Consider the following 24,375-nt stretch of genomic DNA (forward strand, 5'->3'; position numbering starts at 1 on the left):
GAGCTTGGCCGTTGTTCCCGCGTAGAGTGTGTTGCCGAAGTCCAGTCTGCTGCTGACGAGGGCGTGGGTGACCGTTCGTCTGGTTTCCACAGGAATCCATCTGAAGGTCTTGGGGAGCATTCAAAGGGTGTTGTAGCATGAGGACGAGATGGCGTTGACTTGCTGGGTCATAGAGAGCACAGAGTCCAGTATGAAGCCAAGGATGCATGCGTGTGTGGTAGGCGTTGGGGCCGACCTCAGAGTGGCAGGCCACCAGGAGTCGTCCCATGCTCATCTGTCGAGGCCGAAGATGATGATCTCGGTCTTCTCTGAGTTCAGCTTGAGGCGGCTTGCTTTCATCCAGTTGGCGATGGCGTGGAGTCTGGTGTGGCGGTTGTTCTTAGCGGTTGCAGGGTCCTTCGTGAGAGAGAGGATGAGCTGAGTGTCGTCAGCGTAGGAAACGATGTTGAGGCCGTGGGATCTGACGATGGTGGCGAGTGGAGCCATATAGACATTGAAGAGGGTGGGGCTGAGGGAGGAGCCCTGTGGAACTCCGCAGATGGTCTTGGGGGCCTTAGACAGGAACGCGGGAAGGCACACTCTTTGGGTCATTCCAGAGAGGAAGGAGGTGAGCCAGTCCAGGGCTCTGTGGGGAATTCCGACGTCGAAGAGGCATATGCGCAGAATGTGGTGACAGACAGTGTTGAAGGCTGCTGAAAGGTCAAGGAGGATGAGGGCAACAGTTTCACCTTTGTCAAGCCTGTTCCTTATGTCATCGGTGCAGGCGATGAGGGTGGTCTCGGTGCTGTGGTTTTTGCGGAATCCGGACTGGGAGACGTTGAGTAGGTCGCTGTCCTCCAGGAAGCGGGAAAGTTGGTTGGTGACTATCTTCTCGATCACCTTCGCGGGGAAGGGGAGTAGGGAGATAGGACAGTAGTTTTTTAGGTCTTCGGGGTCGGCTTTGGGCTGTTTGAGCAAGGCATTGACCTCGGCGTATTTCCAGCTCTCTGGGAAGATGGCGGTCTTGAAGGAGCTGTTAATGATGGTCCAGAGTTGGGGTGGCGATGATTTGGCTGGCTTTATTGAAGATGTGATGAGTGCAGGGGTCAGCGGGAGAGCGGTAGTGGATGGTGCTCATGTTCTTGGTGGTTTCCTCATTGTTGGTGGGGGTCCAGGTGCTCAGTACGTTGGTGCGGCAGGGCCTGATGGGGTCGACCTTGGTAGTGGTGGTAGACAGAGGTGCGGAGCTTCCATGGATATCTGTAATCTTACGGTGAAAGAAGGTGGCGAGGGAGTTGCAGAGGTCTTGGGAGTGGGGTGGGTCGGCGGAGCAGGACCTGGGGTTGGTGAGTTTCTTGATGATGCTGAATAGCTCCTTGCTGTTGTGCGCATTGTTGTGAATTTGTTCTTTGTAGAAGGATTTTTTGGTGGACTGGATGAGCTGGTGATGTTTGTGGATGGCTGATTTGAGGTCGGAGAGGTTACTTTCTGAATGTTCTTGGCGCCAGATCTTCTCGGCTTTCCCGGCATTCTTGTTTGGAGGCCTGAAGGTCTGCGGTGATGGAGGAGAAGATGGTATTGAGAGTGTGACCGGCTGAATGGGTAGGCGAGGTGACTTGTTGCTTGAGGCCGAGGTTGGGGAGATTGTCCAGTAGGGCAGAGGAGTTGCTGTCGCTAGTGTTCTCCAGGTGAAAATTCATGTCGCCGAGGAGCATGTAGTCCTTGGAGGTGAGGGCATGGGAGCTGATAGTGTCGGCGATGGCAGAATTGAGGGCTAGGCCCGGTGGTCTGTAGATGAGGGTTCCTCTCAGGGTGGTGTTGGTGTTGACGTGTATCTGGAAGTGCAGGTGTTCTGCGGCGTCCAGGGCATCGTGGATGTCGGTTGAGATCCTGATGGAACTTTTGTGGACTATGGCGATTCCTCCTCCTGGCTTGTTGGTACGGTCTCTTCGGGTGATCTTGTAGCCCTCGGGAATGGGTATGGCTATGTCTGGTTCCGATGAGGGGTTCATCCAGGTTTCGGTGAGGAAGGCGATGTCAGGGGAGGTTGATGTGAGCAGGTCCCAGAGTTCAATGGCGTGCTTGTGGACGGAGCGGGTGTTAAGAAGGATGCCGTTGAGGTGGGTGGCATTGTTGTGGTGCTTGGGCGCTGGTGAAGTGGCACGTGCAGCAGGAGAAAGTTCCATGGGTGTGCCTAGGGGAGGTCTGGACGCAGGCGGTGAAGCCAAATGGCAGAAAATGTCAAAGAGGTTCTGAACCTTGGCTTTATCAAACAGTTGGCTTCACATTGAGTCAAGTGACCAGCAGAATACATCCTGGCAAATATTTTGGCAAAAACTGCGTTTTCCTGAGGTATCACTCTTGCTGATCCTCACTTTATTCAACAGGTCAGGGTTCTGCTTCAAATGTTGTCTCACTCCTTTTTTGTAGCTGTGTCAAAGTATTGTACTGGTTTTCTACTGAATAGCTTCGGTACACAACGTGTACACTTACTGATTTTCAGTCCATTGAAGTTTATTATCAACAAAGGTACCATGGACACGGTGTTAGTTCAGGCCCCAGGGCTGTTAAATATTATGGTGCTGGACTCAGTTTAATTTGTTCTCACAGGGTTTGTTTTTTTCTTCTCTTGTTATTGATTATTAGTTGTACAACATGGTATTGTTTGTCCTCTGCACGTTTACATTTGTGTACGCTTTGAAGTTGAGTGGTGCATGGGTAAGTTGAATATGCACCAGAGTAGGGACATTGTCAGGTTCTAAAATTCTGTACGTCAATGTTTTATGTTTTTCTGCTTATTTGAATTACTTGAATTAACTTGACTGCACTATTTGCAAGGGTCAATTTCTACTGCCTTCATTTTTTGCTTGCCAATTACATCTCTCGCTCTTCCTTGCATAACATTTCTGCTCGCTTATCCGGCTGCTTGTGGCAAGATTGTGGGTCTCAGACAAGCACCACTCTCGCTTCCTTTGTTAGGATATGTATGATGTACACGTTAGGAGGAAATGCGTGGCACTGTGCATTCATTCTAATATTGCATTTCCCTCTTATTTTCAGAAGAGCTGGCAAATTAATCCCGGAAACTAGTTTTGGGACAGTATTTCCATCTCTCTTATTTGATTATTTGCCTGACTTGTTCCTATGGTCAGTTAGAGCAGAGAGTCTTTAACCCATAAGATGGTTTTAGATTCCGTTCCAGTGGTCTGATCAATGTGAAGACGCCCCTAACTTATTAAAGACAGTGCTACGACAAACCTCTGCACCAGGGCTTCCTAAATATTACAAGGACATCCATTTATTCTGAAATGAAAAGGATGTCTGTTCATGATCCACTTTAACTCGGAAACATGGCACTTTCATTCACCCAGTTGTCTATTATTCTGGTACTTTGGATTCAGTGGCCAGAGCTTTACCGCCCTCCCTCCACTCAGTGGTGGCAGCAGCCCTGGTTGTTGAACAATCTGAGAACATTGTTCTAGCACATGAATTGATTTAGCATGTTCCTCACACAGTAGAAGTGCTGTTTACAACAAAAAGATATTAGCACCTCACTAATGCCAGGTTAACACGCTATGACTTAATCTTGGCTGCACCACACATTACTACAAAGCGTTGCACCACCTCGAACCCTGGCACACTACCAGCAAAACGAAATGAGGTGCTAGATGATGATGCTTTCTTTGATTGCATACTGGCCACTGAACTTCATTCGAAGGTGGGACCTGACTTTCAAGATACCCCACTTTCTAACGCTGATGAAGACTTGTTCGTTTATGGCTCCTGTTTGAGGGACTTCCAAGGAACATTAAAGGCTTCATATTCTGTTTGCACTGCATATAAATTTGATGATAATGATGTTAACTAAGCATTTTTGGTTATAAAAGTATAATCATAAAATAAATCATTAAAATCACATGAAACCATACACATTTTTAAAAACACGATAAAACCACAGGTATACAAATTTCGTAGGCTGTTGCTCAAGACAAAAAGACTAAGGGCCTGATTATGATGAGTTTGGGGGTCTGTTGGACCACTCTATCACAATGCATGTGGTTCCATAGACAAAAGAACAGACAGCCAGGCTGCTGTAGAGAGATAGCCCAATGAGGCCGTCGAAACCAGTGTTTTTTTGCCAGACAGATTATGATGTTGCCTCTGCCAACGTGACTGTGGCAGTCCAATCACCAAGTCCCACCTGGTAAAAATGAAGGTATAAAAGCTAAAAACTCACCTGAATGCAGCGTCACATGTCCTGTGTTGCCATGAAGCTGATCATACATGTCCTGCTGCCGCTGTTGCTCATAGATAGAGCACGAACTCCACGCCACTGTGGACCCAACTGACGGTAAGACCATAGACCTACCCATGTTCTGAAACTCAACAACCAATCGACGTGCCTCAACACAACTGGTATGTGGGTTACACTATGTGGAGCAAGTACACTTTTTTGTGTCCTGGGTCAGAGTCATTCACAATGAATAACCCATACACAGTCACATGATGCCTCCTTAGGGCAGGTTACTGACACTACACTGCCACACTCCACAAAAACACACGTCTGCTCATCCCAGTTTCAGGGAAAGTGAAGTGCAGAGAAAATTGTGTCACACAACAGCAACACCACATCAACATCACACATATTTAAACAGACACCCTCACATTACTCACGTGCCATGGCCTGTGATGACATTGAAGACACATATGTATGGATGTGTCATTTAACCCAAACACACCTTCCATGAAACATCCCAGTGATGACCCGACATATCACCCACAGGGACAACCAATAGTAGAGACAAGTGACATGGCAATCTGCCAAATGTGTAAGTGGAAGTCAAGAAAGCAAATACAACAGCAACAGCATGGGTCACACATGTAGATGAAGTAGCTGCAAGGTACACACATGAAAACGGACACATGTTTAGTCAAATGTATAGGAAAGTAGCACAATCGAACACCCTCCATGTGTGCCAAGTAAACTATAGCTTGCACACATGAGACTAATATCCATTCGACGTCAGGGATACAAATTCAACACAATACGTGTTGACATTGGCCAAGCCAAGATGAAATACTTACCATATCTAACAAAACACATTTCAACCCTAATTGGATTACCCTCCCCACATATCCATACAGGGAACATCTACCCTTGCCCTAGGTGACACCAGCACTGCCCACAAAGTCAGATCTTTCCAACCACAGCAAATGGATTAGCAATCATTGTGAACACACACAACTGTAGGCATACAACACAAATTACTCAGGAACAACAAAAATGTAGAAAAGTAACAGCTGGACAAATGTGTACCCAAAAAAACAACACCTTGAGTTGATTATAAGAAAAATTATAATGATCAAAGACTATCGGCCAGTTCATAGCAAAGTCCATGCACAGTTCAGTGCACCAGCTTGACTCTGATCACTGCCAGAGAACTCCACATGAGGGTGCATCAAGTGGGCATGCATGCATGCACCACAGAGATCATTCTTGGGTCAGGTGGAATTGGATTTGGGAGGGGTGGGTTTGGGTTTTGAAGGGGTGATCTTCACCTTTGGATGGGTGGATTTCTTCTTAGGAGGGGTGGTCTTCTACTTTGGAGGGGTGGCCTTCTTCTTTGGGGTGGGGGTATGGCTGCTTGCAGGGGGGTAGTTTAGACAGGGAGGACGTGGAACAGATGGGTTGGGATATGGGTGTGGTTCTTTTGGGTTTGGGAGGGGGTAGGGATCACTGGGGTAAGGACAAGGTCAGAAAGGAAACTTTCTTAGGGAAACGGATAGGGTCTGCAGAAGGGGGTAGGCTTTGGGAGGTTGAGGGAGTACTTGGCTTGCCTGTGGGTGTTGATGCTGCTGGTGTGGGCATGTCTGAGGAATGCTTGGGTTTGGGTGGTGTCTGTTTCATGTGTGAGTGTGGGTGTGCATTTTATGGGGTCTGTAAGGTGGAGGTGCTGAGTAATGTGGGAGTGGTGGCTGTGTTTGTATGTGTTGGGGTGGTGTCTCAAGGTATGTTTATTATGGTGGCTGTGTTTGTGGGTATTGGGGAGGTGTCCGGGGTCATGGTGGATATGGTGGTTGTGTCTGTGGGTGTTGGGGTGGTTCCTGGGGGTACGATGTGAGTGGTGGCTGTGTCTGTGGGTGTTGGGGTCTGTGGGAATGGTGGTTGTTGTGGGGTGTAAGTGACTGTTGACCTGCATGTCGGTGTGTCTTGTGGTGCTTGTGTTTATGTGTGCTGCTTGTGTGTTTGGAAGTGAGTGTGTGCAGATGTGTCTATGTGCTTGGGACAGGTAGGAGAATAGGGAAACTGGATGGGGAAGAGGTAGGTGGTGGGGGAGGTTTGTGGGGGGTGGATGGCTGCCATCAGTGAGGAGGCCAGCGCCTGAAAAGATCTCTGTAGGCCAAACATGGTATTATGAATGCCTTTCAGGTGTTCCACCATCTGCTTGAGCTGGCTGCCCTGCACCTGGATGGCATTCAGGATGTCATTCTGACTCACAGAGATACTCCTCAGGAGGTCCATAGCCTCCTCAATTGGGGCAGCAGGGCTAACAGGGGTAGGGGTTGTGATGCCTGGGGTGAAGTAGATGCCCACCCCCTTGGGTGAGCAGCCACAGCCAACTGGGTGGGGATCAACAGGGAGAGTGACGATGGAATTCGGGGTGTCAGACAAGGATGGAACAGGAGCAGATCCTGATGCATCCACCACCAATAGGGAGTGGCCACTGTAGGAAAAATCTGAAGATGATGCTGTGGAACCTGTGTTCTCTGTGGCACTACCCTCACGGCCCTTGGGTCCCTCCGTGTCAGTTGTCTCATGACTGAAGATACCATGGCCAGCTGCTTCCCCACTTGGTTCTGCCCTGTCTCCTCCGCTTGCCTTGTATGATGCTGAAATTACAAAGACAAATAGGGTCACTACATTGTTCCTGATCACGCTTGAACAACAGCTATGATTAGCACGCATTATCATGACTTATAGTAGCACCCAGTCACAAGCTCCTGCAAAGTGGCCCCAAAATTTGCAACACCATACGCATGCATGCTTCATGAACTGTCAACAGTTGCCCACTGGAAATTCAGAATCACAGACAACTCCAATTGCATGGGTGAAGTTGTGCAATCACAGTACCCATTGAACAAGTAGGATACCTTATCACCTTCAATGGTTTCCCTCATGTAGTATACCTCGGTTACCTGTTGTTACACACTAGTAGAACAATGCCAAGTTCAATTCCACAGACTCCACACAAGTTCATGCATCCAGCTAATATTCATGTACTCAATGCCACATCATGAAGAAATGATGGGCAAATAATCCAGCCACGTTGCTGAAAGAAGCACTGTAGCTCGTAAAAGGTGACATGGAAACACCCAACTCACACTGGAAAAATCAAAACATGGTCACTTCACTATATGTACATTGTCTAAATGGACTCTTGGAGGTTGTACTAATGTTGCTCAGATAGATAACTCAGAAACGTACACTGGAGACAAGTTGGGCAAAATGGCAGGGAGATTTGTCTACAAAATCTACACCACAATGAATCAGCTAGCCCCAGCAAAATCATCTCTATTGATTGGTACTCCTGACAGTACCATACTCTGATTGCATCAGTAGAAGCCAATAGTCTTTTGAATGTTGTAGAGGCCCAGGGATTTTCAAGTACCTGTAGGCGGCCCTTAACATGTTGCTCAGTGCAAAGGAATATCACTGTCTCTTTTTGTCGTGCAAACACAGATTCCCTTGGATGAATGGTTGTACACAACCACATATGATTCGCACATGCTAACACTTAGGTAATAGGTAATGGACCTTTACCATTTAACATGTGCTAAGCACTTTGCTAAATGATTTCACATCAATTGGATGGAAATGTATATTGTGGGTAAAAACGGTAGTCCTACCTGTCATGTCCTTCATTGTTACCTGCAGTTGTACATGCCAAATTACATGGAATGATGGATGAGGATATGTGTGAGCCACCAATCAATGGTGACACATTCTTGTTCCTGTCTGTGGCACCATATGAACTGCAGCCCCATCACATATTTCTGAGTCAAAACACATATTGGCAGACATACATATGTGAGGGAATCAGACATCATCCCATGAAGACAAGCAGACTATGCAGGAAACAGCAGCAAAAATGATGTGGCAAAAGTAAAGGGTACACATGTTAGCATGTAGGAACAAGGAATGATGGCAACAGTGAGGTAACCAAAATCATGTCACTGGACAATCACTACTTACCAAGGGGAAATATTGATCTGAAACTGCACCCAAAGGGCAATGTATACTCTATCTCATGTATAATGGTAACCTTCCTTCACATGATAGGCAGTAGTGAGACACCGGCACTCGTCACACACTGAAGACAAGTGGCCTGTGGGGGACAGATGCAAATAGACTCACTTGAGCAGACACATGGATGAATACAGTGATCTACTACTCCATGTTGTTTGGGCTAACACACTGAAGACAAGTGGACTGTTGGGTACAAATTACACACACAACAAACAACATGACCTGATTGATCACTGCCATGTTTTTGCCCTGGAGAGTTAAATGGCTGTGGACTGTACTCTATTGCGTCCTACTTCACTGGGCCAGTAGGCAAGGCACATCAACATGCACCAACGTCTATGCATACACAAACAATTACTCATCTTGTGTGTCACACATAGACCATCTCCAGTCTTCAGGAGAAGATGGGAGACTCTAACACATTAACTTGGCAATGTATCGGGATGGAGTATGCACAGGACTCACCCCCTTGTAGCTGCTGTGCTCCCCTCAAATGCCCATCAAGCTTGGGGTAGGCCACCACCGGAATGTGGGTCATGGGGGGGTCAGGTTCTGACATGCAACCCTCCCACATTGGGGGGACAGCCCCAGTTGGACCTCTGCGATCTTCTGTGATCAGCATCTTAGGGCCTCCAACCTTTTCAAACAGTGGCTTTGGACCCTCAGGGTCTGCACCTTCTGGGCGATGGCTCCCCAAATCCTTTCTTCCGATGAGTGCTGACCTGTAGGGATGCATGAGTCAAATCAAAAGGTTACAACTCCATTTGTTGTGGCCAAATGTTTGTGTCACACACACATTTCAGAAACACCAGGCACAACAATGTTGTAATTGTAAACTCACCACAAGTGTAAAGAACACATGCTTATAAGTACAGGGACATGATTACACACTTTTGGAGTCATCTACAGACTACCCCGTACCCTGCTCATGGCCTACACTGACTAAGCAAGCCTATTGACAACAGTTAGCCCAGGCTCAAACATGCATTTTAATGTGAGCCACAATGAAACACAACACACCATTGGGGCCTTCTGAAGGGAAAACTCCTTAGGCCAGTCTGGGTAGACACATGTACATCCAGCGAAATTGACTCAATGCATACAGTCCCTTCTGGCAACTACCAAAGTACTGACTTCACTCTAACACTTAAGTGACAATGAAAGGGCTGCCATGGGTGGCACGGAAAATCTCTTCCCTGTGTGTGTGTGGACATGTAGGCTACTCAATGTTAACCCAGACCACTTCAGAGTGAGCTTTTGTGGTATGTACATGTAGAAAAGAACACACGTTTTACCATATGTGGCAATCCTACAGAGATGACGTCCAACATACTAAGATATTTTTGGTCTGATTGGTTGCATGTAACCAAGTTAATGAGGGATATGTCATGCCCTCCGTGGAATCAACCAACTATCTGCACTGTTGGTTTGGCACTTATACAATATGCCTGCACTGGACAAATATGACTTATGTAAAGGTTACAACAAAGCTGTGGGAGTAAGGGACCTGGCATAAGTCAATGACACACATTGACAATGAGGTAAAATGCACAAATGTACTAGGTCGTGGAGTTACCTCAGTACCCATCCCTAATGTAGTCAATGGACAAAGACCGTCAGGCCAAACCTTGCCACTGGAGATTCATTTGGCCACATACCAGGATCTGAAGGTCTACAAGGAGTGGGCCTGGTGCCACAGTAGTATAGCCACAGTAACTCTACCCCAGCCTGGCCTGTGTTCCAAAACGGGAGATACATATGACAGGCCCTTGTCTATGCAGGCAGAGCATACAGAGCCCTCATGACACTCACATTTCCATCACTTCTATGCATGGCAGTACATCATGGAGTTCCCTCAGTACCCATCCCTAATGTAGTCAATGGACAAAGGCCTTCAGGCCCAGTCTTGCCACTGGAGACTCATTTGGTTACATACCAGGATATGCAGGTCTACAGGGGGCCTATGTCACAGTAGCATAGCCACAGTAACTCTAACCCAGCCTGGCCTATGTCCCATACTGGGAGATAAATATGACAGGCCCTGGTCTCTGCAGGCTGAGCATACATCACCTACATCACACTCACATTTCCATCACTTCCATTCATGACAGTACATCCTGTGCCCATCCTCTAAGTGGGTTGTGGCTTGTGTTGCACTCTGAATGGCACAGTGATTTTTATATGGCTCTCATGCAACAATTTGCCAAGACCAGATGTGGACCTGAGTACTTTGTGCACTATACAGATTGCTAGCAAGTTCCTCAAATGACTCAAACAGTTTACATACACATCTCATGATGCGATGCATATATATCGTCATTTTACACTTATAACCATCAAATCCAAAGATATGTCATTGTATGGCTGTAGAGTCTCCTTGCCTATATATATGAATGCAACACAAGGAGGATCTAGGCCTTATTACACATCACACAACACAATGTTAATTTGAAATACATAGAGTACTTGTCTTCACTACCTGCACAGTGTATATCCCATGTATGACACACAGAATGTGACAAAAGGCACCCAAAAAGTCTAACTGGCACACAGAGGCACATTGTACCCTATGAGGATAGAAAGGATGGTGTTGAACAGAGTCAAATATGCCTATGAGGTTCTTACCTGCTCCTTTGGGGAGCCATAGAGCTGACCCTACAAGGGAAGAGCCTCCTCAAGGTGCCTCTCCTGCTCCTCAGGAGAGAAGGCAGGGGGCCATTCACCTGTTTTGCCTGGCATAATTGCTCCCAGAGGTGGCACAAAGCAGCTGAAGTGATGGAGGTGTTGATGGCAGCAGTGTCAGGAATCAAGAGAGTGTGCAAAACGCAGCATACATCAACGCCACATACGCAGTCATCACCATCAACAGCCACAGCCATTGGCCTGTGATGTCACAGGCAAGAGAGTTAGCCTATGGCTGTGTGCTCTATGGTTGGAACTGCCTACCGCACGGTCAACGTCCACCAGCGGCCATATGCGGTTCCTAATTTCCAGTGAAGTAGTTCAGGCATTTGCCATTTTGGTGGTTGGAAATACAGTACTGGGCCCTGATAAATGCTTCACAACACCAAGATATGTGTATGATCACCACAAACGTTCTAAAGCAGCCTTTTTGTATAGGTTTTACTACACAATCACCAGTGTAGTGGGTTGCTGGGCTCAGATGGCATATTACAGCAGTGCAATATCCAGAGCGGTGCACAGTCCAACAGACTGTTTCATTTTGAGGGGCATTTCAGGAACAGATAGTTGGGTGTTGCCCAAATCCATGTTGTGGACACATGTGTTGACAACCATGGGGGTCACATTTGACCTTTGTGCAGTTGACAGCTATAATCTGTACTGGGTGTAATATATTTCCAGTTAGAAATGCTTTGTCACATGATTTTGTTGCTATAAATCATGTATGTTGGTATGGACACAGTGTTGAATGCTCCAACTCATATATTTTCACAAATAGGTACCCTGGGAGAGGGAGTAGGCTACAACCTCCAGTGTACCGTCCAATGCCAGATCTTCAAACCAAGGAAGAAAGTCACATCATCAAACAGTACCATTTGAATAAGAAAACAATTGTGGATTGCTGTCATCATTTGGAGCCAGATCTGATGCCTGAAAACAGTAATCCAACATGCATACCACCCATTGTTCAACTCATGGTAGTATTACACTTCCTGGTCACAGGGTTCTTCCAATATACTCGGGCCATAACTGGCGATCTGTCCCAACCTATGTTCAGTGTTGTGTTAAGAGATGTGCTATCAGCAATGATGACATACATTGCCAGCTATATCAGGTGTCCCTGACGTGAAGATTTAGCCAATGTGAAGGCCTGACTTCTATGGTTTTGCTCACATCCCACATGTGGGGGGAGTCTTTGATGGTGCACATGTTGTATTGGTGCCACGGCAGCCCAGTGAACAAATCTATTGCAGCAGGAAAGCTTCCATTCTATCAGCGTGCAAGTTGTCTTGTTGTCAGATCTTTACTTCTCAAACATCAGTGCCAGGTTCCCAGGTTCAGCCCATGATTCCTTTGTAATGCAGAACAGCACCATGCTCCAGCTTATGTCACAACTGCAACCAGAGAGGGTCTGGCTGGTTGGTAAGTCACATCTGCCCTGATTTTGTGTGTGCAATAGCAGGTGCTACAATTATCACGTGAGTGATTCATTGCTTCCTAAACAGGAGACTCAGCATATCCAAGCTGTCCTTTTTTTATTGGCGCTGCTGAGGAATCCAACTACGCCAGACAAAGCCTGCTTCAATGAGGCCCATGGAAGAACACAGATGGCAGTGGAGTGGGCTTTTGGTCTCCTGAAGGCCAGATTTCACTGTCTGGACAGGACTGGGGGAGCCCTCCTCTACTCACCTGGGAAAGTGTGTCAGATCACTGTGGCACGCTGCATGCTCTATAACATTGTTCTGCTCAGGAATATCCCTCACATCCCCGGGGAGAGGGAGCCTGCGGTGCCACCGGGTGAGAATCCTGAAATGCCTAATAAAGATGATAGTGGTGAAGAGGAAGGCGCTGACTTTGCGAAAATAACTTATTGACAGCTTCTTCTCATGAGTGTAACTATGTCATGAGATGTCATGACTTTGACAATACCATGAACTAGATGTGAAAATGTGTGAAGTTAATTCTTGGCAATAGTTAGGGAGCTGATGCTAAGGCAAAAATATTCCAGAGGGTGTTGACACATCCACATCTAGGTGATGTTGCTTTGTATGTGTCAGATTTGTTGTAATGTACTTTGTTCTCCAGATGATTGCTATGTGACATGTCATATATATGGTTTCATACCTATTCTCCTTGTTTTATTCTTTGTTCAGGTACCTTCACTATAACATCTCAAGTGGACATTTCAGAGTTGTGACTTTGCCAGGTATGTGATGCTTTTCCGACATACAAAGTGGGCATGGATTGTTCCTGGTAATGTAGGTCACAGACTTTGGGTGTAGAAGACCTGTGCCAAGACAGCTTGCACATTGTTTGGATGGAAGTTTAGAAGACTCCATTGGACTTGTTCCTCATAGTGTTGTGTCCCTGATTCATTATGTGTGTCGGCATGTGGTCAGAAAATATGTAGTACTACGTCAAGTTTGTTTTAGTTTCCCTTCACATTGGCTAAGCACTATTTTTGTAAGAACTGTATGTAGCTGTTGATGTGTTCATCATTGTAGGCCAAAGTGTTTGTGGCACATCACTTACATTTGTTTGTGCCATAGCATCAGATGCAAAAGCACTGGATTGTAATGACCCTGTGATCAGAACCTGTTGTACTGCCATCTGTCTGAGTCTTGCAGTATAAGATGTTGAATTACTTTTGTGTGGTAGGCAAAATGGCTCCAGCTAATACAGCAACCATTTTAATGTTTGCCTATTCTACAGTACAATGTCTGCTAAATTCCTTCCTCCCACGGTCTGGAGGTCTGTATCTGTAAATCTGATCATTTACCCAGTATGATTCAATCATGTATGCTTTGCTATGTTTCAGACATATGAACAGCCTATGCGCTGAACAATGTAATAAAGTGTCTTCTTTGACAAGGCATTTGTATGTATGTGTTTGTGTGGAATGGTTGTAATCATGAGCTGGACACTGTGTACATGCAACATATCCCTTCTTGGATCATCATCCTGCTTGGATCATCATCGTATAGTTTGTATAGTTCACATGGTCTAACATATCTACATGGCTAAAGGTGAAATTTAAGACAGCAGACAATGAGTTTGTGACAGGTGAATTTATCAGCTGCCAGAGAGGCAGGGGTGTCTGTGGGTGGTTGTGCCCATGTCAGGGCCTCCCTTCTTCTGGCTGGCACCGATGTACATGGCCCTGATGTTCCTGACTCCAAGGAAGGAGAAGATGGGGTTGGAAAGCCCTTATCAGGGTTGTATGAATGTACTTTAGCACCCCAGTTAGGGAGGCCATGTTTGAATTATGGGCCTCCATTAGTTCACCCTGTCCCTATCCATTGTCTCTGCAGCTGTTTCATTTCCCGGAGTTCATTCAATGCCTGGCCCATCATGCCTTGGGAGTCCTGTCAGACCCCCAAAACTTGGCTGATAGTATCCTGGTCATGAGTAACTCCACTCTGCCAGCCAACAGCGTCCCTTCCATGGACCCTCCCCCAATGAGTCTGTGTCCTTGGCACAGGGTGTCCTCTCCCGTTGGGACCAGGAACCGCAGGGTCAGGATTGTTGTGTTGGAACAAAAGATCCAGGGTTAGGGGGCACAAGATGGTAGAAACTGTGCTAGGTACACAGGTTGGGGAACACATTGTTGCCTGTGATGTCAATACAACAGGGCTAGGAGGTGTATCTGTAGGCACAGTGAGTGTTTGACCAGGTTGTCCAGATGTCCCAGGACGTCCTTCAGGTCCACAAGTCCAGGAGTGTTGTCATCACTGAGGGCTTCATCTGGGGTGGTTTAGTAGTCTGGTCAGTGGAAGAAGTCTGCCCAGGAGCTGTGCCAGTTCAACATGTTGAGTAAGAGACTACATTGTTATTAGCTGAAGTGTGCCATCTACCTCCAAAGGTTTTGTGTCACAGTAAGTGGAAACATTGGACACTTTTAAGTTGTAGGGTAGCCCATTGTGCCATGTTACCATGGTGATGCAGTACTTGACATAACATGTGTGAAGCTTGCCTGGATTATTGGACTGACGCAGCTCAGTAGATTTGCTGATCATTTGCAGTGTGGATGAGGGAATGAAAATTACATTTTACCAACAGTGAAGCCAACACAGTGGAGAGGCAACATATCCATTTGACCATTTGGAGGTCTTCTTGAGTGTGACACAGGCAAGCACACAACATTTTTGTGTCTGCATTTGTAGTCATCAGGTGTTCAGTGGTGTGTTAATGTGTTTGCTGCTGCTACCAATCTTCTGATGCAGCATAAGGCCCTAGGAATACTTTGTGTACTAACTTTGTAAGGGCTCATTCCTGTCCTCGCCAGTTTCATATTGGGATGCCTCATCAAGTTTGAGCTAATTAGACTCACTTGTCTTTGAGCTTGGCTCACTCCCAGGTGAGTAAACTTAATTTGGAAGTTCACTAACAGATGTGCTAACATCGGGCAAGTGTTTGGAGTTAGAGAAACAGGGCCTCCTGCGAGTTGTAGTCAGGGCACTCTGTCTAATTCCCAAAACCTGACGAATAGTATCCTTCCAGATGAGTAAACTTCATTTGCGAGTTCACTAATCAGTGTATTTGGACAACTGAACACTGGGCTGGTGGCTGGAGTTAGACAAACAGGGCCTCCAGGAGTTACAGCCAGGTCACTCCTTCTACTTCCCAAAACTTGATATATGGTATACTCTCAAATGAGTAAACTTCATTTGAGAGTTCACTAATAGATGTGTTTGGGTAAGTGAACACTGGACTAGCTTGTGGAGTTAGAGAAACCAGGCTCATTGGGCTTCCCACTCAGGTTAATCCCTCTACTTCCCAAGTCTTGACAAATTGTTTTTTAGCTGGTGAGTACATTTCATTTGCATGTACACATACAGGTATCTTTGGGCAAGTGAACACTGGGCTGGTTTTTGATGTTAGAGAAACAGGGCCTATTAAGCTTTGCAGTCAGGCCAACCCCTCTACTTCCCAACACTTGACAAGTAGCATACTACAAGGTGAGTAAACTTAATTTGAGGATACACACACAGGTGTCTTTGGGAAAGTGAACACTTGGCTCGTTTTTAGTGTTACAGTAACAGGGCCTCCTGAGAGTTGGTGTCAGGTTACTCCCTCTACCTCCCAACACTTAGAAAATAGTATCCTCCCAGATGAGTAAACTTCATTTGACAGTTCTCTAACAGATGTATTTGGACAAGTGAGCACTGAGCTGGTGGTTAGAGTTAGGGAAACAGGGTCTATTGGGCTTTACATTCAGGTCAATACCTCTACTTCCAAAACACTTGACAAATGGCATATTACCAGATAAATAAGCTTAATTTGGGGGTATGCACACAGGTGTCTTTCGGCAAGTGAACACTGGGCTGGTGATTGGAGTTAAAGAATCAGGGCCTATTAGGCTTTGGAGTCAGGTCAATCCCTCTACTTCCCAACACTTGACAAATGGCATACTACCAGGTGAGTAAACTTCATTTGAGGATAAACATACAGGTGTCTTTGGGCAAGTGAACACTGGGCTGGTGTTTGGAGTTTCAGTAACAGGGCCTCATTGGAGTTTTATTCAGGTCACTTCCTCTACTTCCCATCACTTGACAAATGCTGGGTATTAGATACCTGTTGCCAGACTGCATTTAGGTTGGAGCATACATTTACATGTTGAAATATTTAATGAGTCCTGTCATGTGATGGGCCTTGTTAGCTGTGTCGTTAGGTCCAACAATACACACTGACAGTCTTACATCTTAGATACTCTGGGTATTGAATTTTGTTAGAGTCAGTGGAGAACATGGCAGCAAAAGCTGAGGTATGAGCATGCATAACATTGCACTTTACTGAAAGTTTTTGTGCTGTAACTTACCAGATTCTGCTCTCCCAGGTACTCCTGTCAAGTCCTCAGGATGCAGGATTGCCAGGACCTTCTGCTTTCAGGGGAAATAGTAGTAATGGGGCACTGGGAGGGCCACCGCCAGTCTTGCTGGCCTCCATCTGTTGCCTGGAGGCCAGCGAATGCACCTTTTTTTTTTAACATCTTTTTATTTGTATTTATTGAACATTACACACAAGGATAGATAAAATAACAAAATTAGAAACAATCTCCATACGCAGTATGAATACATTTGGAATTGCACGCATATGTATAGCACCAATATTACAGTCACACCTTTACGGTCTGCTTTCTTATATTAATGACTAGTTTGGTGTTTGCTGCTAGTATTCTCGGAGATAGTTTGAGTGAGAGGAGAGAGATAGAAACTAAGGAGAAAAGTTAAGTGTAATAGTGGTAAAGTACGTGGAAAGGGGCAGATATAGGGAGCCATAAGGATCGGCTTCATTGTTGTAGCGGTGTTATTCGGTTTCTTTCGGCTAGTGGGTGTGCGGGGTATGTTTAGTGTTTTATATAGGTTATGCACTGCTTGCTGTTACTCCTATTGTTTGCTGATCATTTTGAGTGTTTTGTGTTTTTGGGGTCAGGGGGGGCGCTCATCGTCCTTGCTTTCAAGTGTTGCGACAAAGGAGTTCCAGGTTGTAAGGCCCTTCACTTTGATCCCTCTATCCTGTAGCGACTGCAATGTGTATGTCTGCTTTTGCCCAGCGCAATAGTTCTGTGTGCCAGAGTGTCAACCCTGGTGCATTGGGGGCTTTCCAGTGCATAGCTATTAATCGTCTGTACAAGACTAACGCTAAGTCTATACATTTGTGTATTTGCTTTTTGCCTTTAGGTCTTTCTCTTATTCCCAGTAAACATAGCGCTGGGCTGAGGGCCAATGGAATTTCGAGCCATGCAGTTATTTGAGTTATTATGTTGCTCCAAGCATTCAAGATCGGGGGACATTCCCAGGTCAAGTGAAAGAAGGTGGCTTCGATGGTAGCACATCTTGGGCATTTCTGGGTTGATTGAGGGAACATTCGTGCGAGTCGGTGTGGTGATAGGTATGTCTGATGTAAGTAGTTGAATTGTGTGCATCTTAGCCTAGGGTTACGTGATACTGTGTGTCGATGTTATAGCCTGGTTCCACTCGTGTTGTGAGAGAGTGTAAGTGAGGGTCTGGTCCCATCTGCTTTTAGCTTGTTCTTGGCCTTGTGTGAATTGTGTCGTCAGGGTTCTATATATTCCTGAGATATTCGGTAGGTTTTGCGGGTTATTTAATAATTCGTGTAGGATTGGGGCTACAGTAGGTTCTTTGTTCCCGCATTTCCATGTAGCGCGTATTAATTGTCGCACCACTCCGAACATGATGAAATCGCCTCGTCCTAGGTTGTGAGAGGCATTTAGTGCCTCTTATGTGCTTATTTGCCCGTCGTTGAATAAGTCGCCCACTGTTTGTATGCCTTTCTCTGGCCAGGTTGATAAATCTAGTTTTGCAGCTATTATTTCGACTTAGGGTATGTCTAATAGGGGTATCTTGGGGGAGTATTTTGGTGTCCTGTCACCACGCAGCACATATCTGTGCCATATTCATCGCGCATTATGCAGTAGTATATTTTGTGTGCGCCATGTGTCGTCTCTATCTGATAGGTGGCGTATTATATTAGTGTGTCCTAATTCGCCGTATATACTTTGTGCTTCTGTGTTTGCAGGATCGTGTATTCATTTAAGATCCCACTGTAGCTGGGCGGATGCATAGTATAGTTCTAGTCGTGGTACCCCCATCCCGCCCTGTGCCAGTGGGTAGTGTATTTTGTTTTGGGCCACTCTACGATGCCCGTTTCCCAAAATTAGGTCTGACAATACGCTGGACAGGGATTTAAAGAAGGAGTCAGGGAGTGTCAGCGGTAGCGCAGAAAAGAAGTATAGCAGACGTGGTAAGACCACCATCTTTGCAATGGCCACTCTGCCCAGAGGGGAGAGTGGGAGCGAGCACCAGAAGGGTAAGGATCCGCGAAGGGCTCTGATCGCGCGTCCCAGGTTGCCTTCCTTTAGATCCTGGGGGTCATGGTAAATGTTTATGCCCAAGTATTTAAATGTAGTGTAGCACCATTGCAGCTCAGTCGAAGAGTGGACTATGGGGCATGAGTCTGGAATCGCACGCATAGGGAATAGACAGGATTCCGACCAGTTGACCTTAAGCCCGGATATGGTACCAAATTGATCCAGCAGCTCGAGCATGCCAGGAAGGGAGGTGGCATAGTTACGTAAAAATATTAATGCATCATCTGCATATAGGGAGACTATACAGTGCTGTGAGCCGTCTTGAATGCCCCAGTCAGACGCATACGTACGAAGTCGGGCGGCCAGGGGCTCAATGGCGAGAGCAAACAGCAGTGGAGATAATGGGCATTCCTGCCTTGTGCCTCTTTCCACTCTAAACCTCTCAGATATAGTTTTGCCTGTTTTAACTCTAGCTGTCGGTTCAGAGTATAAGGTTTTAATCCACCCAACAAATGTCTTGCCAAAGCCCATAAGTTCAAGTGTTTCTAGTAGAAAAGGCAAACCCAGTGTGTCGAACGCTTTTTCAAGTCCAGTGATTCCGCTACTCGTCTGTTTTCATTTTCAGGGGTGTTTGCCATTAATCGTAGTAAGTTCCTAATATTGACATGTGTGTTGCGGCCGGGTATGAATCCCGAGTGGTCGTGGTGCACCAGAGCTGACAGCAGTGGGAGAAGGCGATTTGCTAGTATTTTGCCTAGTAGTTTGCAGTCTGTGTTTAATAGTGACAGAGGCCGGTATGGGCGAACATCCATTGGGTCTCGGCCTGGCTTGTGCAACACCACTATTATTGCCTCCCGTTGTGATTCGGGTAGTTGACCTCGTTCTAGGGCTTCGCCCAACATTTCAAAGTATGGCGCTAGTGTTTGCGTTTGGAAGGTGTTATAATACTCTATGGGGAGGCCATCGCCTCCCGGTGCTTTACCGTGTGTCAACTGACGTAATGCCTGTTGCACTTCCGCTATGTCAATTGGTCTATCTAGTTCCTCAGCTTGTATTAGTGTGAGTTGCTTTATTTGTATTCCACTAAGGAACTTCGCAGTTGTTCTTGTGTGGGGGGGGGTATGCGCTCTATATAGTGTGCTATAATATTCTCTGAAGGCATCATTTATTTCAGCTTGGGTATTTACGATTGCTCCCGAGCTTAGCCGTATCGCCCCGATAGGAGCACTATGTCTCTCGCTCTTCAGGAGCCATGCCAGAAGTCTGCCCGGTCTATCGCCCTCTGAATGCATACGGGCCATATGATATTTATAGTCGTATTGTCTCAAGCGGTGGTCTACATCCTTCCACAGTGTGCGCGTAGCTGTGAGGCCCGCATTGTCTATTGCTCCCTCTGCGAATTTACATTCTGCGGTTCTCACATTTTGCTCGTGCATTCGGATTTCGTTTGTCAGTGTTTGTCTTACCCCCTTGGACATTGACATGCATATGCCCCTAACTATCACCTTATGTGCGTCCCATTCATTTGCTCTGGACTTCGTGGTTCCATTATTAAGTGCAAAATATGTAGTAATTTGAGTGGCTATTTCTTTCCTGAAAGGGGGATCCAGTAACAGTTGTGGTTGCAAACGCCACATTGGGATGCGTGTGCGTGGTCTGCCCCACTTGATTTGTGCTATAAGCGGGCTGTGATCTGAGATCACTCTAGCGGTATATTCTGCTTTGGTGAATTTGTATGTCAGTTCAAGTGAGCAAAGTATTAGGTCTATGCGGGTGTGTAGGAGGTGCACAGGTGAGTGGTAAGAGTAGTCCCTGTCCAATGGGTGGAGGTGTCTCCACACGTCAATCAAACGGCGCTCGGATATCCAGGATTGCAGTGTTTGTGAGTTTTTCCTTACTGGGGCAGCCACCAGCGGGGGTGTGATCTGTCCATATCTACTTGTGGCACGCAGTTCATGTCACCACCCCAAATATTGGGTATGTTTAAGGTGTTTGATAGGTGAGATATGGTGGTTTGTAGAAATTTGCTCTGTTTAACGTTAGGAGCGTATAACCCAGTAATCGCTAATGGCTCTCCATCCAGTGTGCCGATCAACTGGATATACCTGCCTTCTTTATCTGTTGTATTATGTTTTGTAGAGTATGGCACCCCGGGAGCTATCATAACCCCCCTTGCGAAAGATGATGTGCCTGCTGCGTATAGCTGTCCCGCCCAGCTTTTTTCTAATGATTTGGCATCTGCTGGAGTGGTGTGTGTTTCCTGTAATATAGCAATGTGTATATGATGGCGTTTTAGGTGTGCCCGTAGCCTGTTGCATTTAACTGCACCGGCCATGCCTTTTACATTCCATGTTATTATGTTGTATGTTGTGTCCTTATGTGCCATTTTACGTTGTGTTGGCTATCGCCCTGAGGGTCCGCCTCAGGGGATAATGTTTGCTCCTTGCATCCCCTGGCATGGTATCGTCGCAACGCTTTAGCCCCCGTCCGATTACCGTCCCACATGTGTAGGATATTGATGGCCCCGAGAAATTGGTGTAAGCACCTACTAAGAAAGGTAGATTAGAGGAAAGTAGCAGAAACCAATAAAAAAGATATACTGGGCAAAGCCCAACTTTAAGTGTTTTGGCACAACCGGTGCCTAAATCGTGTCCGAAGGGGTACTGTTCCATTCAGGTAGCGTGTAGGTAGTGGGGGGCGCGCGTAGATAAAGGCCAGTCTCTCGCCCCTGGTCCGTATTAGTGCAGATTGTTCCCAGTGCCAGCATGTGAGTTTCCTTATAGTTGGGTGTTGTTATTTCAGCTTCAGCGCACGGCCGCGCCGGGCCAGCATGCCACCAGTGTAGTTTTGAAGTGAGCTTTCCCTCGTATTATGTCCATTGGCGTTTTAGGGCAGGTGTCGCTAGTTTCGGTCCTTTGGGGATATCAGGGAGTGATTCTCATATTTCGTCAGCCGCACGTGGGGTGAGGCTTGGACCCCTCGCCAGCAGAGAGAGGGAGGGGCTGGTACCACTGTGTTGCGAGCTGCTGTCGATATTCTCTGCTTCATTGTTAGTGCTCAGTTGCGAACGTGCTAGTGAGCTGATCTCTTTTAAGGCTTGCGCCTGGTCATCTGCCATTTGTGTTTTGGTTGGTCTCACCAAGTTGTTTTTCTTTTTTTTCCCTCTATGGGGGTATGGGGTTATCCATTCTTCCTTTGGCTTGTCTTCTTTAGTTGGGTCGACTAGGCCTTTCGCGTGTGCCCAGGTCCAGGCGTCCTCCGGTGTTGGAAATATGAGTGTTTTTTCATCTGAGATTATCCGGAGGCGAGCTGGGAACATGAGTGAATAAGTAATTTTATTCTCTCTTAAGACTTGCTTGATTTTAAAGAACGAAGCCCTTTTGTTTTTAACTTCAGTCGTATAGTCCGGGTAGGCAGTGATAATGCAATTCTCCATGCTGGCCGTGCCAGAGGTTCTGAAATGCTGTAAGACAAGGTCCCTGTCTCTACAATTTAGAAATCTCGAGTGGAGGGGCGGTGCGCCCGGGCGAGGAGGTCTACCTGGTATTCTGTGTGCTCTTTCTATGATTGGAACTTTTGTAGAGTCTTGTATTTTCATTGTGTCTTTAAGCCTGTTCTCCAGGAATACTTCAGCCTGTGATGTGTCTGCTCTTTCTGGGATTCCCAAGAATCTGATGTCATTGTGTCTGGACCGGCCCTCCGCCTCCTCAGTTCTTCGCTGTAGCTGTGTGATTTCCGCTTCTAGTTGCTGTATTTTTTTTTTCATGACAGTTACCTCTGGTTGGACATTTTCTAATGCTGTTTCTGTGTCCACAACCCTATCTGTAAGTTTGTGGTTATCCACTCGAAGAATGGTGATTTCCGAGATTGCAAAGTAAATTTTGCTCTCGAGGGAGGTCTTAGTGTCCATGACTGCTTGCAGCAGTTTTTCGAATTGTAACGAATGTGTGCGAAGTGTCTCATTCACTTGTGATATAGTTGTCCTTTGTGAGTCTGGTGGGGTGCCGTTGTCCGAGCTGGGTCCCAATTTGGGTAGCTTTGGTTTGACCATTATGCCTTCTGTAGTATGCTTGTGGAACAGCTGAGGGTATTGTGCCTTGCCCGCATGGGGCCGCCAAGCGCGGCAGTGAATCGGCGCCGTCTTCCCGCGAGCAGCCTCCAAGTGGTAGGCTATGCGAGAAGGCCCCGCGTTGTTTATCTGCTAGAACGGGTTAGCATTGCTTATTTTGCGCACTTGAGCCATGGCATTATGTTTGTTTTCGGGCGTCCTTAGAATCTGGCCATCTGCGGCGCCGTGGGCACCCGGTCCCACGATAATGTCCTTCCGATCGTCGGCCCCACTCTCGGCTTCGGGCCGACACCCTGTGTCCACAGCCCGAGGCGAGCCGCGATCGGTAGCGGGGAGCTATTCAAGCAGGTCTGCTTGAATACTTTTATTCTTCTTTTCTCGGGCCGTTACTCTGAGTTCCATGGAGGTCCGGCACAGCTCATTTGGAGCCGCGGTCACCGCTCTCCCCGAATCCACTACCTCCGCCATCTCCAGGCCTACGAGCCGCCAAGCAATGGGGAGCACCCAGCGGGGGGTTAGGCCGCTCCACCGTTCATAGCCCCGATCGAGCTGTGATCAACCCGCGGAAAGCGCTCCCCTGGGATCGCAGTGTCTCCTCTGCGCTTCTTACCTCGGGCCGCTGCTCCGACCCGGCTCGTCCTGAGCCACGTGCTCTGCCTCGCCTTGCCGCTACCTCCACTGGTTCACCGAGCCTCGAGTGTGTGGCCGCAGAGAGCTCCGATCTACGTAGCCGCACTCTGCCGATGATCTGTTATTTTCGTCCGAGGGGCTGGGCCGCGATCCCAGCCTTGTGGGGTCTTATCGGCCGGGACGGTGGCGCCCGTTAATATCCTCTTCGGCTATGTCTCCATGGGACGGCGCGCCGCACGTTCCTAGTTGTTGCATGTGTTGCGGAGCCAAGCTAGCCTATGAGAGGACTCAGAGGAGGCTCCGGTGTACAACTTTAGTGTTATTTTGGTACTGGGGTCAGGATCGGTGAAGGATTCTAGTGGGCAGAGAGCGGAGCTCCTCGTTCAAGCATACGCTCCGGCCGCCATCTTGGGCACGCCCCCTATCGAATGCACCTTGCCCCTCAGGTCATTCCCCCTTTTCCAGATGTCCTCCTTCGTGTGCAGGGTAGTGCCTACAGCATTCACTCTCTTGACGATCATTTGCCACAGTTCCATTTTCCTACTGAGTAGAGTGTGTTGGACTTAGGTTCCAAACAATGGTGGCTCTACTCTTATGATTTCATCCAACGTAACTCTCAACTCCTCCTCTGAAAAACTGGGATTTTTTTGACGTGACATTGTGGAAATTAAAGTGGGTGACAGGAAGTTAATTACAAAAGAAAAGTGATGTGGGGAGTAAATGGAGAAAAGTGTGAGAAAGGGGTTTATTTGAATAGTGAAAAAAGGGTACCTAATCACTCTGAACACAATCAAATGTGGCATCTTGGTTGCAGTGGAAATGCAAAGGATTATTGTCTGTGAAGGGGTGTGTGTTATTGTGTAGTTTCCATGTCTG

Source organism: Pleurodeles waltl, chromosome 7, assembly GCF_031143425.1.
Source record: "Pleurodeles waltl isolate 20211129_DDA chromosome 7, aPleWal1.hap1.20221129, whole genome shotgun sequence".
NCBI lineage: Eukaryota > Metazoa > Chordata > Amphibia > Caudata > Salamandridae > Pleurodeles > Pleurodeles waltl.